Source organism: Mus musculus, chromosome 7, assembly GCF_000001635.26.
Source record: "Mus musculus strain C57BL/6J chromosome 7, GRCm38.p6 C57BL/6J".
In the NCBI taxonomy this organism is placed as follows: domain Eukaryota; kingdom Metazoa; phylum Chordata; class Mammalia; order Rodentia; family Muridae; genus Mus; species Mus musculus.
Window position 1 is genome coordinate 95,129,572 of NC_000073.6, and position 14,252 is coordinate 95,143,823.

The window sequence follows — 14,252 nt, forward strand, 5'->3', positions numbered from 1 at the left end:
GGTAAGTATACTAAGAACAAATGTACTCCCATGTATAGTCAATAGGAAAAGATCATTTTCAGCTACATTGCTTAGTAAGTCAAAGCCACAAAGAGAAAAATCAAAGAACAGAGAAACAGAAAAGACAGAAGGGGACAGAGTCAGATATGCTGAAGCTGTTGGAGAGGTTAAGCAAGAAAGAGGACATTGTCTAGTGACATTGGGAGAAGAAGAGAGTTCCTTTTGCATCTCAAAGGAGAAAGGCCTCAAGGGCTGCAAAGAAAATGTTCCTTCTTTCTGCTGAGGTTGATGAAGCAGACCTCTACAGTCTTGAAATTTCTAGTTCATAATGGAGGACATTTTATTTGCTGTTGTTTGAATAATTATTTAACTACAAGGATGTTAGTCTTTTTGTTCATAAACCCAACAAACTAAGTTGAAGAATCATCATGAGGGACAAATCAGAGAAGATTCATCAAAGACCCCAGCACAATGTCTAGAAAAGGGCTGGCCTTTCTCATATTTAGATTGAACTATGTGCCATCTTCAAAGGGCACTAATCATATTCAGGCCTACATCCATAATAAGCACCCCTCTTTGGTATAACTTACATTTCATTCTCATTACTCTCCTGAGAATTATAACAGTGGAAAATGTGCAGGGTATACAGTGTCACTTCTAATATCCGCTTAGATCGAAACATCAAGGTAATCTGCTGCTATCTTCTCAAAAACACTGGCAGCAAAAGTTGTGAACATTTTGTTTTAAAACATGATTCTTCCCTCACAATGTCAGGTATTTTTGTGACTTTTGGAAACGTATTTTCATATGATTTACATGACTCTAGCCAAGCCAGACTGGATACCTGTCTCCCATGTCATTATGGTTCCTTTACATAGTTCCCATAATAGACTCTCAGCAATCCTGCTATTTTATAAGCTATACAGTAATCCCTATTACCCTACCAAAAGTGAGGGAATTACTGGAACTTTTATTCAATCCTGAATGCTTAAATTCTGGTTCACTGTTTGGCATAATCCTTTATCAGTACACACCTGCTAAATGGAAGAGGACTCACTGTGTTCCTTTTATTCTGTATGGTGTGCACACATACACAGAGACATACTCACACACAGAAAGTCCAACGACAATTCATTTTGACATCATGCTGGTTAAGGAAGTCTAATATACCTTTTTTTTTCACAGTGACTAAGCATTATGTATTTCAAAAATTTTTGTGGTGCTGATTGTTACCGTGAAATGTCAAAAATGCAGACACTGGCAACTGGATTTCTAGCAATGCTTTTGAAAACTGGTCATACTGAGGACATAGGACCAGACACTACAGAGAAAAACTTGTTCATGTCCCTATGTTTATGCTCAAAGTTCAAGGTCTTAAAACAAACCATTTTGTTCAGTGTGCTGAGGGCTCCTTGTGGCAGTATACTCTACTGGTATGGAGTAGGTGGATGGAAAGAAATGCCAACTGGGCAATTGTCCCTGTGCCAGAGTTTGAGCTACATCCTGAGAAATCAAAGAGAATGACCATGATATTTTCCTTGCCATAAGGCATATGTCATGTGGTATTGAAGAGAGAAAACATGTTCATAGCTTAGACTGATGGCTTTAGTTAAAATAAACACGGGGAATGCTGTTGTCATAGCACAAGAAGTAGAAGAAAATTTAAGGAAAACCTGAAGAAGAGATTTTAACAGAGAATTTTTGAAAGAGTGATAATTGCGGATATATATCATATTCTGGTCAGACTCAAAAGGAACTTCCTAACTGAATATGTAACACTGTTTGTTTTAATTATTTAATTCACTTTACATCCCAATATTAGCGACTCCTCCTAGTTCCCACATCTCTCACTGTTTCTCCCCCGCCCTCTCCCCTTCTTTAAGAAGGGGGAACATCCACCTGGCTGTCACCTCACAAACCTCTCCTCACACCCAGGTTCATCATTCACTGCAGGACACATCCTCTCTCACTGAGGCCAGTCAAGGAGGCACAGCTGGGGGAACAGGATGCACAGGCAGGCAACAGAGTCAGGGATAGCCTCTGCTCCAGTTGTTCTTTTAATACATGGAATTCATTCAACATACACAGCAAACGATTGGTATTAGATAATAGCACTAATGTAGATAACATCATATGAACATCACTTTTAACAGTAAGTTTTGGCGGATAATCCTCTAAGTGGACATAATCAGAAGTGATGTTCTAGACATAAAGAAAATAGGGCCAGAGGCATGGGCTTCTGAAAGGCTTATTTTTTCTACATTTTTTTTGATAGACAGGTAAATCAAGTGAGATGGACTGTGTGTAGGATGGAAACCTGGGGTTCATCCTACAAAATGAGTTTAAGGAAACAGTCAGATATATTTTTAAATAGCATTTAGTTACCATGTGGAATGTTAATTTGATAAATTCAAAACAAAGGGCAGCACAAAAGAGCTGGAGGCCTATTACGGTATCAAATGGGACATGGTAGAACCAGCCTGGAAGAGCAGGACTGGCAGTGGAGGCAACTACCAGTAGAAACTTCACATGGTTCATGTTGCAGCTTCCTCAATAAGCATAAAGCAGGACAGAATGAAGGGGAAGTATACTGTTTGCATGGGTGTTAGCATGAATTTAGTGTGCCATGCTTGCCTTCACAGTGCCAAGTAGAGAAACTGAACAGACACCTTCATAAGTCAACCTGAAGCCAGATGAAGCATGTCTATGAGAAATCACAGTTGAGGCATCTTGCTTATGGAGGAGACAGCAGTCTACCGAGAAGATGAGACTGATTGTGCTCTCCATGAGAAGAAGTAGAAAAGGGGAGCTGAGCATGAAGCTAAAAATATTTGGAATCTATCTAGTAAGCGATGGCCCTTTTGTACAAAGTGCTGGTTCAGAGTATCTGGCATTTGACAGCTGTTATTAAATTTTGTGCACTGTAAAGATACAGATAAAAATGAAGACACTAGTCCTGCTTTATAGAAATGGAATGTATGTGTGTGTGTGTGTGTGTGTGTGTGTGTGTGTGTGTGTGTGTTGTGTGTGTAGGGAGAGAGAGGGGGGATGGGGAGAGGGGGAGAGGGAAAGGGAGAGGGAGAGGGAGAGGGAGAGGGAGAGGGAGAGGGAGAGGGAGAGGGAGAGGGAGAGGGAGAGGGAGAGGGAGAGGGAGAGGGAGAGGGAGAGGGAGAGGGAGAGGGAGAGGGCTTAGGTATGAATAGAGGTTAGAAAGCTGTATTTCTTGTATTTCCCAGCAAGTACCACTGCAGGTAGCCCATGGATTGCACCTTATAAGATATGGATGCCATGACTGCTCTGCTTTGCTTAAGGAATTCTCTCTGTGCACCTACTGTGGTTTGCTTAACAGTTACCAACAGAAGAATATTCTCATTCACATTCTTACTTCTTGAGTCAAAAGGGTTACCAAAACCCATGTCCACTCCTCCCTCTTCTCATGTCCACTCCTCCCTCTTCTCTCTCTCTCTCTCTCTCTCTCTCTCTCTCTCTCTCTCTCTCTCTCTCTCTCTCTCTCACACACACACACACACACACACACACCACACACACACACACACACAAACACACACAGGAAAAGAGTAAGCAGACACAAAGTCAGGCTGGGGAAAATGAAGGCAATCCATTGCCATATATTTGTATTCTGTCACTGAGGCACTGTCTAATGCTGCTGTAACTATGATGTATAGGTCTATCAAAGCATGTGTTACCATGGTCTGAATTCCCTGACTGGAGAAAAATGATTAATGCAGAGATTTGCATTCGATGTGGTTGTGGACATCAATATTTCAGCTTAGGTAAACAGGGGCTTTACCTAATTTATTGGCTCTCATTATGGATGGCTTGTAGAGGCAAAATCCCCCACACCCCCTGCCTCCAAAATGACCTTTTATGCTCTACAAATCAATCTAGAAGAAGTGAAGCAAGTTGGTTAATATTTTAGGAAGGAAAAATGATTTCACATGTCAGGAACTTAATTGTTGTGATTTTGACCCATTTTGAAATTAGTTAACATTTGCTTGAGGCTCCTGACTCCATGCATTATTTATTTTCATTGTGACCTTATGTTTCTTCAGGCTCAATATTCCTGTTACATGCGAGAATTTTTCTGTATATTCCATTTGAATAATAGCATTACAAATAGAAAGACTTAAAGATGAAAATGTTCAAGACACACACACACACAAAGAGAGAGAGAGAGAGAGAGAAGGGGGGGAGGGAGAGAGAGAGGGGGGGGAGGGAGAGAGAGAGAGAGAGAGAGAGAGAGAGAGAGAGAGAGAAGGTGGGGGATTATTTACAGCCAAACTGCATAGTGACTATTTTAGCTCATTGGCAAAGTTTCTAGATGCTACAGCCAGCATTACAGAGCAATTTCCCTGTAAGAGTTTTTATGTTGCAAAGTGTGTCAGAAGTTAATCAAAGGGTAACAATGCAAACATCTATGCATATACTTCCTGGGGACTGGGAACAGCCTCTACTGTCAGTCACTGTCAAAACTGTAGCACCTTTTCCTCTCCTGTGAGAAAATGTTCAGGTCAGAGCCTTTATGGCATAAATCTATTAGCCTATTGTTATAGTATGAATCCCAAGGAGACGGCATCTCATCAGCCGTCTTGCTCAGAGGCACAGCTTCTTGCCTTAGAGGGTCAAACTCTGCATCTTGCCTCTGACTGTCAGCAGTGGCTTGGGCTTATCATAACCTCTGCATCCCGGTGAGTAATCACTTATGCTTGGCCTTGAAAATGACTCCCCCATTACTGACTCTGTGTAATCACGGGAGAAGAGGGCTTTTAAAATCATTAAACAAGCTACCCCTCCCAGATGGTTCAGACATTCTCAGAGCATGGATGGAAAAGGTGGAAAAGGCTTCATCCTGTTCACTCTAGGGGAGGGAGGCAATTCAGAATCTGCTCACAGTACTCAGAAAGCCTTGTGCCTCGCTGAAATGTGAACTACCCTCTAATCACCTGCATTCCTTTTATTCTTGACACCCATTTGAAGTTGAACAAAAGCAGGGCATCCATGAGGCCAGACAACTGTTTCCCAGATGTGCAGAAATAACCATGGCAGCTGGCTCAGGCTAGGGTCTTTGCATTCACATCAGTTTACATTAAGTCTTTCATTGATTTGGGTCATCGTTTATGTACAAAGCTCACAGAACAACATCTCTGACAGGCTTTTTTTAAATCTTTAAGTACAAATATAGACTTCCTAGGATTAGATCCCCCTGGTACAGTGTATTCTGTGGGAGACGCTGCTCCAGCATGGACTTAATAATGTGTTCAATACATACATAGCACCCCCCCACACCATACACCCACACTCCATTCCTAATTGTCCTGTTACTTGCAATAACTATTACCCCACACATGACCAAGGTTTCTCTCTTTGTTTTTCATTTCTAGTCATAGGCCTATGAATACATTGTCATTTTCATCAATACTCCTAAGTGCTAACAGTTCAAGGGACATTACTTAGGGCTCAAATGTTTACATGTCTTACAAGTGACTTGGTGCACCACATTCAGGACAAAATATATCTTCTATCTCTGGGTGGCACCATGTACATGCCCTGACTTAGAGGACTGAAATAACCATCACTTACTCAGCCTCTGAAAGTCCAAATTTGTGTGTCTTCCTTGCTTCCTTGGGGTCTTCCGTTCATTTTTCAATCTATGTTCAAGTTTTTATTATATGCTATCAATATGAAATCTTAAATGCCTTTCAGAGCCCATTGACTTCTGTACTTCTTTATCCTGTTGATAGTTACACAGATGCCTGCCCCCCTACCCTGAGAGTACATTTCCTTAAGCTTTGCTTCTACATGCTCATTTTTGTAGTACCAAAGGTACCCTCTTCTTCAAAACAGAGTAGTGAACAATCAGGGGTGTGTGTGTAAAAGGCAGAGGAGGGCAGAGACTTCCCTCTCACCTTCAAGAACATGCACTTGTGCATCATAGCATTCATTTATTAATGCATGCCCTATGTGAATAGCTTTCATCCCCAGCCTTACCTTCCAAGCTTCCATGATCTAGTCTATTGTTCCTGATTACAAGCACTGTCATTGACACCTAAGTTTTGATTTTTACCTCAGTCTTACTGTGTATACAATTTTATGTGTCAAGCATACTTTTCTGTCTACCTAGCTGCAATCATCTTTGAAGTATGAATTCTGTGAAGGCAGTCTTGTCGTCCAGACACTTGGCATAAAGTTGGAGAGAGCAAGTGTGTTCCCTTCTTGACTCTGGAACTCCTGGATTTCCTCTGCTAACAGCAGTGTGATGGATTTGTAGCCTCTCTTTTTCTCTCTTACCAGATTGCAAAACCCTTCAGAGCAGTCTTTATAAGTTCTCTGATTTCAATCTTGGACAATTTGCCTCAAATTTAAATTTTTATTAAATTAATTAAACTTTCATCTTTCCTAACTTGAATCTTGATATATTTTTTTCTACTTCTACTCTCTAATGCCAAGCTGTATTTTGTCCTTTTAATTGTCTTTTTTGGACATTTTAAAAATCCTTGGTTAAAGAATGATGAACCAGGTCATTGTGCATGCATGATTGAGTGTCAGGTCAATTACATATATGTTAGAATCTCATATTTTAATATCATTTACTGAAAGAAGGTATCTACATAAAAAAAAAAGTCGTACTCATTCAGGCATTCTATTATGCAATAAATTCTAACCAGGAGTAAAATTTGTACCAAACACTGTGCAAGACAATGAACATTCAGAAGTGACAATAACATCACTGAGTATAAAGATTATTACATCTGTTATTAAAATCAGTTAATTCATTAAAATTCCACAATCTTTATGACTATTTCAAAGAGCAGTGAGATGTATAGAGGATATACTCCCAATAGACGTCCTTAAATGCATCCTGTGCTTCCCTTCCAGGCATCAGCTTCCTATCCTGACGGTCTTCTACTCAGTTACCCAGAAGCCACCGCTTCCATTGTACCCTTTGCTTATCCATAAACCTTCTGTTATTTTCTCTGCTCCCTTCTTCTGCTGCCACTGACCCCTATGTTTGTTTAAATTCTTAACCATTACAGTATTCTTTCTCTTCACTCTGTGTTTTTTAATCCTCAATTACATCACTTGCCTTGGCTCGGTTCTTCTTTTTTTTTTTTTTCCATTTTTTATTAGGTATTTAGCTCATTTACATTTCCAATGCTATACCAAAAGTCCCCCATACCCACCCACCCCCACTCCCCTACCCACCCACTCCCCCTTTTTGGCCCTGGCGTTCCCCTGTACTGGGGCATATAAAGTTTGCAAGTCCAATGGGCCTCTCTTTCCAGTGATGGCCGACTAGGCCATCTTTTGATACATATGCAGCTAGAGTCAAGAGCTCCGGGGTACTGGCTCGGTTCTTCTTAATCTTACTATCTTCAATTTAGAGAGTCCTTATTCTCTATTCTTAACCAATTACTGCCATTCTGCAACTGATAGTTCAAAATTAATCAGGAAATAAAGAGGACTGGGTTAAAGTGAAAGTGGGGGTTGACATAGAAAAGAGGAGGTACAGTTTAAATTAGGATCACCTCAATATCCTTTTAAGCAGTAGATGGAAAAATTCTTATCACATGCTAGATGTTTCTGTCTCATATATGATATGACAAGAATACTTTGCTTATATTACCATTACATAGAAAAAAAGCTCACAAACTATTATTGATAATATTATATAATACGTACTATGATAAAATTATATGTAAGGTATTCAAAGACCATTGACCAAAGTACCTGGTTCAACTCAAGATTTTGAAAACCAAAGACTAATATTAAGAAGTGATTGTTAAGATGAATAATTTTAAGATGATTCTTTTACATTTTCTCAATGATTATATGTAAATGTGGATTGGGACCTAGAAGCAAAAGTTGATGATGAGTCTAAGTTTAAGATTTATCATAAAACATCTAAATTATCAACAGTTTTAGTTAGAAATATAATATTTCTAACTAAAAGTGGTATTAGCAAATGTCAACATAGAGATATTATAACTAAAATAATGCCTTTTGCAAATTCAAGAATCTTTTTCCTCTTTCTGATGAAAGATCTTATTCTAATTCATCTTCTTCTATGGTTCTAATGAATATTGATTTCTAATTAGATCATTTCACTGACTTTATAACTAATAACCCACAAAACATCTTCCTTTGTATGGTTACATGAAACATGAGATAGTATTGAGACTGTAAATGGGTTAGGATTATGTTGGAATTGTATATATTTGAACAAAAATACTCATAATTAAAGCTTATAAATGAGAAGATTTTCTTCATTTGACCTCTGTGAATGAGAATTAATATCTTAATGGATAATATTTCTAAGACATTAAAAAAGTAATGATCTTAGGTCATTGTTCTTTGGTATCTTAATGCAGCCACAAAATGTTGGCAGAAATTGTGGATCCATCTAGTACTGAATCCTCTCATAAAGAAAATTAACAAAACATATAAATGATATATAATTATGCATTTTCTTGAAAAGGTAAGAAATATGGTAAAAATAGCCATTTTAGGATGAGTTTTTAAAATACGAAGTCTTGTTTTGTCATAGCATTTTCAGTAATTTTTCATACTAAAGAAAAGCATTTATGCCTGAGTATATGATTACAGGCAGGATTAGACACCTCACTTCCCTATCAGCATGAATTAAAGTTGCTTATTAACATGTGGGTTATACCTTTGGTGCAGTCAAATCACTGAAGAGCAGACGGATGTTGCACTTGCTATCTCAAAGGCATTTTGTAATTAGACTGGATTCATTTGCCAGACCCCTCCCTGGGCTAACGAGCTTGAGTACTGCTGGGGTCATTTGCATTCAGAAAATTAAAGCTAGAGATGAACTGACTCTAAAATGTTGCTTGCTTCATAGGCCAGCTCTGAATTTAGACTCCATGTGTGTTTCAATTCTGTAGGTGGAGTAAGAGTTAGAAACACTGTTTTCACATAGTGCATTTTTGTTCTTTCCTAAATTATGAAAAAATTCTGATATTAATTTTAGTGAGAAAACTGTTTGAATGGTTTAGATCACACATCGTCCTTTGTATTTTACATGTCCTTATTTTTTAATCCTAGATAACTTCAGCAATCCCACTGGACTGACCGCTGGACTGGCAAAACTGCATGAGGTAAGCTATGTGGAGTACTCCTGTCCATACCCACACATTCAACCCAAGCATCATGGGATGGATATCAACTTAGCAAATCTGGATTTCTGTCTTAAAGACTCACCCTGTTCAGCTAGACCATTGCAATGGCCTAAGTTCAACAGACCTGACCAATACCCACTTTCAGTCTTCTCATCTCCATATTCAGTCAAGAAAGGTGACAATCAGATTTGCAGAAGATGCATGGCCATTTGTGGGGGTAGGTATTAGATATGATGTTTCAAAGTAAAGATAACATTGCAAGAAAATCAGATTAAGGTGGGATTGCTTAGAGATTGGTCTGTGGGCCACGGGAAAGAGACCTCAGGAAGTTGAGATCTCAAAGTCTCTCCTTTTGGGGAAGACATGCCCTGAAGGTCTCTGTATTCGGATAAGCAAAAGCAGTTAAGATAAAGACATGCTTTACAGTTAATTCTGGATCAAGGAAAGAGTGTCTCTAAGGGATGGGTTCCTCATGAGATCTGGATTCTAGAAGAAGCTTTCAGTGTGGCCTTGTTGTTTCTGGTTTTAAATCAACTTTTTCATATAAACTATATGACTATTATTTTAAGTCATTAAGAAATATATGGACAAAGTCTTAACATGGTTTAAGGCTGGTGATCTATTTATTCAGTTTATGATGAAAGTATACCCACAAAAGAAAAAGAATCAAAATGAGTACTAAATGTTATCAGCAAACATTGTACTGTGACATTATCTAATGAAACATTGAGGGCATTAGCTGATTACCCAGAAATTTAGAACATGTTAAATAATAGTACTGCCAGATATCGTGGATTATTGTGTATTTATGAAGCATCATAGTACTGAAACATTTTCAAAACTGAAGGAGAATACAGAAGTATCATGTAGATACACAGTACTGAGAATTTCTACACAGAAGCATAGCCTAATAGAAATTAGATTGGGCAAAAACACTGCAACTGGTTGTCTCTAGGAGTCATGCATTCTCGTGTTTACATTTACAGAGTCAGTATATCACCTAAAATGAACAGTACTTTCTAGTCATAATTGGCCCGTTTCTGCTTCCCTTTGTGAGTAAAGCATATAAGAACATTTAGCTTCCTGCTGTTGACATTTCAGATGTGAAAAGAAGGGAAAGCAGTATGTTTGGTTTTTGTTTTAGTTTCACTGAGTGATGCAAGTACACTCTTGTACGGGATGAGCAGGAATTGCGTGCACATTTCAAACTTTTCCTACTCCATTCTTCTGATATGTGGCATGCCCTGCAACTTAGTCTCCTCTCAAATTAAGTTGAATAAGGCTTGTTTATTTTAAATGGTCTTCAATACCCTAACCCAATTTCTAGATGTCCAGATACACAAGAAACTGGTGTTACACATTTTCCACAGAATAACCTCTGGGAGTCTAATTGGCTTATATCTAAAACGAAATTTTTCTCTTGCCCAGTGTAAATTCTTTGGAAATCTGAGTCTTTCAAGAGTGCTCTGGGTGTATGTCCCATGAGCATGAATAAAATATGCTACGGATATTCATCTGTTTATCAGATCGAGAGCCATGAAGGCCAAATGAGTGAGGTCAGGAATCCACAAAGACTTAGGTTGAGGATGATGCTCTGCTCTTCACTGTGGACTTGGATGAATCACTGAACCTTCTCATACTCAAGATTTTGTTCTGCTAAATGAAGACAATAATACCAGTCTTTCAAAGTTGTTGTATAGCTGTTGTGTATCAATTAAAGGATGTTACTTCTTCAGTCCTTTCTTACTAGTATTTGCTTTCAAATGATGCTAAGGAATTTTTTTTTACTTGATAGGATTTGAAGCCCCAGAAATCTGTGAGTGCTTTTTGCTATTCTGAAAGCCTTCAGAACTCCTTTTCCTTCCTAATTGTATTCAATGAGCTACATCATTTCCCTTGCTGTTCTTTGCCCTAGCTCTCCTGTTCTTATAAAATCATTGTAGTTCTAGAGACCCTCTACGGGCAAGAACGATTATCTTTCTGAGCAACCTCATACTGGGTTGAATCCAAAGGAAGCAGAAATAAGAAGGAAGACACAGTAACGTGTGAGCTTAGTTACAACCCTAGCTTTTTATAATTCACTCACATTCTTGTGCTTAGTCTCCAGCTCTACAGTCTCTCACCTGGATCTTCAGATCATCTTCTGAAAATTATGTTCATTCCTCCTCTAGAATCCCAACTCGATCAGTCTCCAATTACAACATTAACCACTTCTGATGAAAACTTGCTAGCTTCAGTTATAGCTCCACTTTTCTACAAAATTAATTGGACAATTCAAATGATGTTGAATATAAAAAGAAGATGAATTCGGATGGGACAAAGCGCCCTTCTGCGGGGAAACTCAACAGTCTCACGTGGGGAGTTTTATGATGATACACGATGGGAACTCCACTTTGAAATGGAAGGTTTTTTTCTACCAAAGAAGCTTTATAAGTTAGTCCCATTATCGAAAACCATAGACACACGGGGTGAATAAAAGCACATTAAAATCACCACATGGACCTCAAAATAGTTAGAGCTTAATAGTCTACGAGAGCATAAAAGCATAGGTCTTTAGGAATACTATTCACTAAGATGAGACATCCTGAGGTAAACAAAAGAACTGGAAGAAAAAAAAATGATTTATTTGTTCACAAGTTTCATAGTTGTCCATAAAGAGACAGATTAACAAAAGAAGAATATAAAAATGTCTGTAGTAAAAACATATGCACCACAGGCACCCTTGGACATGGAAATTCAAAAGTGCAGGAAAACCTGCATTTTTATAGATGACTCTCCAAATAACTGTAGCGACAAAAGGGCTCTGTGTCCATACATTGAGGACCTTAGCAACCTCTGTTTAGTTTCTTCTCTGAAAACCTGTTTGTTAACATGCCCTGGTTCCAGTGAGAAGATTAAGACCTATGTTTCCTAAGAGGCTTCAGGGAAATGATGTGAGAGGAATCAGAGACGCCTTCCTGCTTCTGCCATTTTCATGGTTTCCAAGGTGCCATATGTTGGTTTATTATGCTTAGAATCTAGATATGGTTGAAGAAAAAAATGTGTTATGTGTTATAAGGAAGTAAAATGTTGTCATTTTGTAGACAGAACATACTTATCACCACAATTCCTATTAGCTAATGAATAGGAAATTGAGTTTTATAGCAAAGCTTGTTGAATGGGCTTTCAAGCAACTTCCTAGTTCACTCACAGCCTGTTCTAAATGTAGTCCTATTGAACTCTGCACACCGGGCTTTTTTCCAAGATGTTATAAATAATGTCTATGGGGTTGGCTGGGGTTATCTAGAATGGGTGAGGAGAAACTTGGAGCTCATAAGAATGTAAGGATAAAGGAGCTTGAGAATGTTTTAAAAGTCCTAGCAAAGGGGATCTCTGCAGTTTTTGCTTTTCTCATCCTCTCCTCATATCACCCCCTATGTATTCTCTTTGTGTCTTCAGTAACCACCCAGAAAAGGCTACACTAACCTCCCTGCGCCCACTCCTTCACGTTCAGGGCCATCCTTGCATTGGTATTATGTAGCAAACTTCTTTTTTCCTGGCTGCCTCCCAACACTTCACTGCCTAAGAAAAAGCAGCTAGAAATGTATGGACTGTGATTGTGTTTACGTTTTTGGGATTGAAACCAATCACATACAAAAACACCTTTTTAGGGAAGAAAGATGTCAGCTCTGCCTCGCATTGAAATGCCCAATCTTTTCTGACTCACATTGAGCAACCTTGAGCAAATCACTCTGGATTCATTTTTTTTTTCCCTCTGCCTGTGCTGCATAGCGGCCAGTAGAAAGGCTGCCCCAGATAGTGTGGTCACTCAAATATTAAAGCTTTTCACGCGCTATGCCTCTGTTCATTCTTTCTTTCCTTTTGATCTAACAAAACTTGTTAAATTATGAATTGAGGAGTTTGAAAGGATGTTTCCCCTTCAAGATAGAGTAAAAATGTATGAGAGGAAAGGGAGAAGCTGAGAGGAAAAGAGACAGAGAGCCTTAGTGGAATCTCACACACAGACACAAAAAAAGTTTCCCTTTTCAGCCTGTGGGACCTTAAGAAAGCTGTCACACCTAGAGTGAGATTTAAAGATGCTTGTTTGTCCTCAAAACATCGTAAATCAAGCATGCTATTTTCAACTTGAAACTGCAAATACCATCTCAAACTCTTTTCAGCAATCTTAGGAACATAAAATTAGCTGATTTAAAACAGCCAACATCCCCCATTCCTTGAGACGTTTCTGAAGATCAGCTGGTAAATAATTACTTTTTAGCCTCTGAAATAAATGAAAAAAGAATTAGTATTATCATAAGCAAATCATAAGCAGGGTGAGATAGCAAGACATGTGGAATTATTGCCTGGAGTAGTGGGCTTTTGCTGGTTTGTAGTGGGCTTTTGCTTGGACTACAGCTAGGTAGTTCTTTCAAGGTCTGTCATGTTTCTTTGTTAAGTTATTCATTGGTATGAGTTATTCATGAGTATACTTGCAGGAAGCTGTGCTGGCTCTTTCAACCTCCTCTGTCTAGATGGCTGCAGTCTGTGCTCTCCTGCCCTGCTTCCCACAGCTGTCTCAAAAGATACATCACACAGAATCCCAATCAAGCATTTGTCTCCTTGTACAGATGCTGAACTCCTTGAGAGTCAAGGAGCTTTACGAGGTTCTCGCTTTGTCTTGTAGTGAAGTGTGAGGCTGAGTGGGAATGTGTAAGTGTTTGGGTTTGGAAATGAACTTAGCTGGCTCTAAAAGAAATATGATGGAGACATTTGTCAATGTTGTTTTCTTTCAGCTCAGTTAGATTAAAAATTTAAATTCAATATACATAGAAAATAGTAAAAAAAAAAATAAAGAAAGAAAGAAAATAGTAAAGATAAAAAAAAAAAAAAAAAAGGAAACAAATGTTTCTTCCCATCCTTCAGCTGTGAGATGCTGGAGAAATCTCTTAAGAACAAATTGGCCCTAAGCATAAGTGTGTCTAAGTAATTAAGATAGTGAAAAATGTAATATTTTACACTATATCATCTTTTAACAGGATTGTGGAAAATAATTTAAGTGTAGAAGATTAACAAGGACACATTAGGCCAAAGGGGAGAATAGCACATGATAAA

At 38.5% G+C, this 14,252-nt stretch overlaps 1 long non-coding RNA gene across 2 annotated transcripts in view; it reads left to right on the plus strand.

Annotated features, from left to right (window-relative positions):
- The window catches only part of Gm32647, a 1,283,931-nt gene that overhangs the window by 1,087,076 nt on the left and 182,603 nt on the right, over positions 1 to 14,252 (plus strand). For both annotated transcript variants that reach the window (XR_869798.1, XR_869797.1), the window contains exon 5: positions 9,088 to 9,140. This is a non-coding gene — a long non-coding RNA (predicted gene, 32647). The remainder of the gene's footprint in view (positions 1 to 9,087; positions 9,141 to 14,252) is intronic.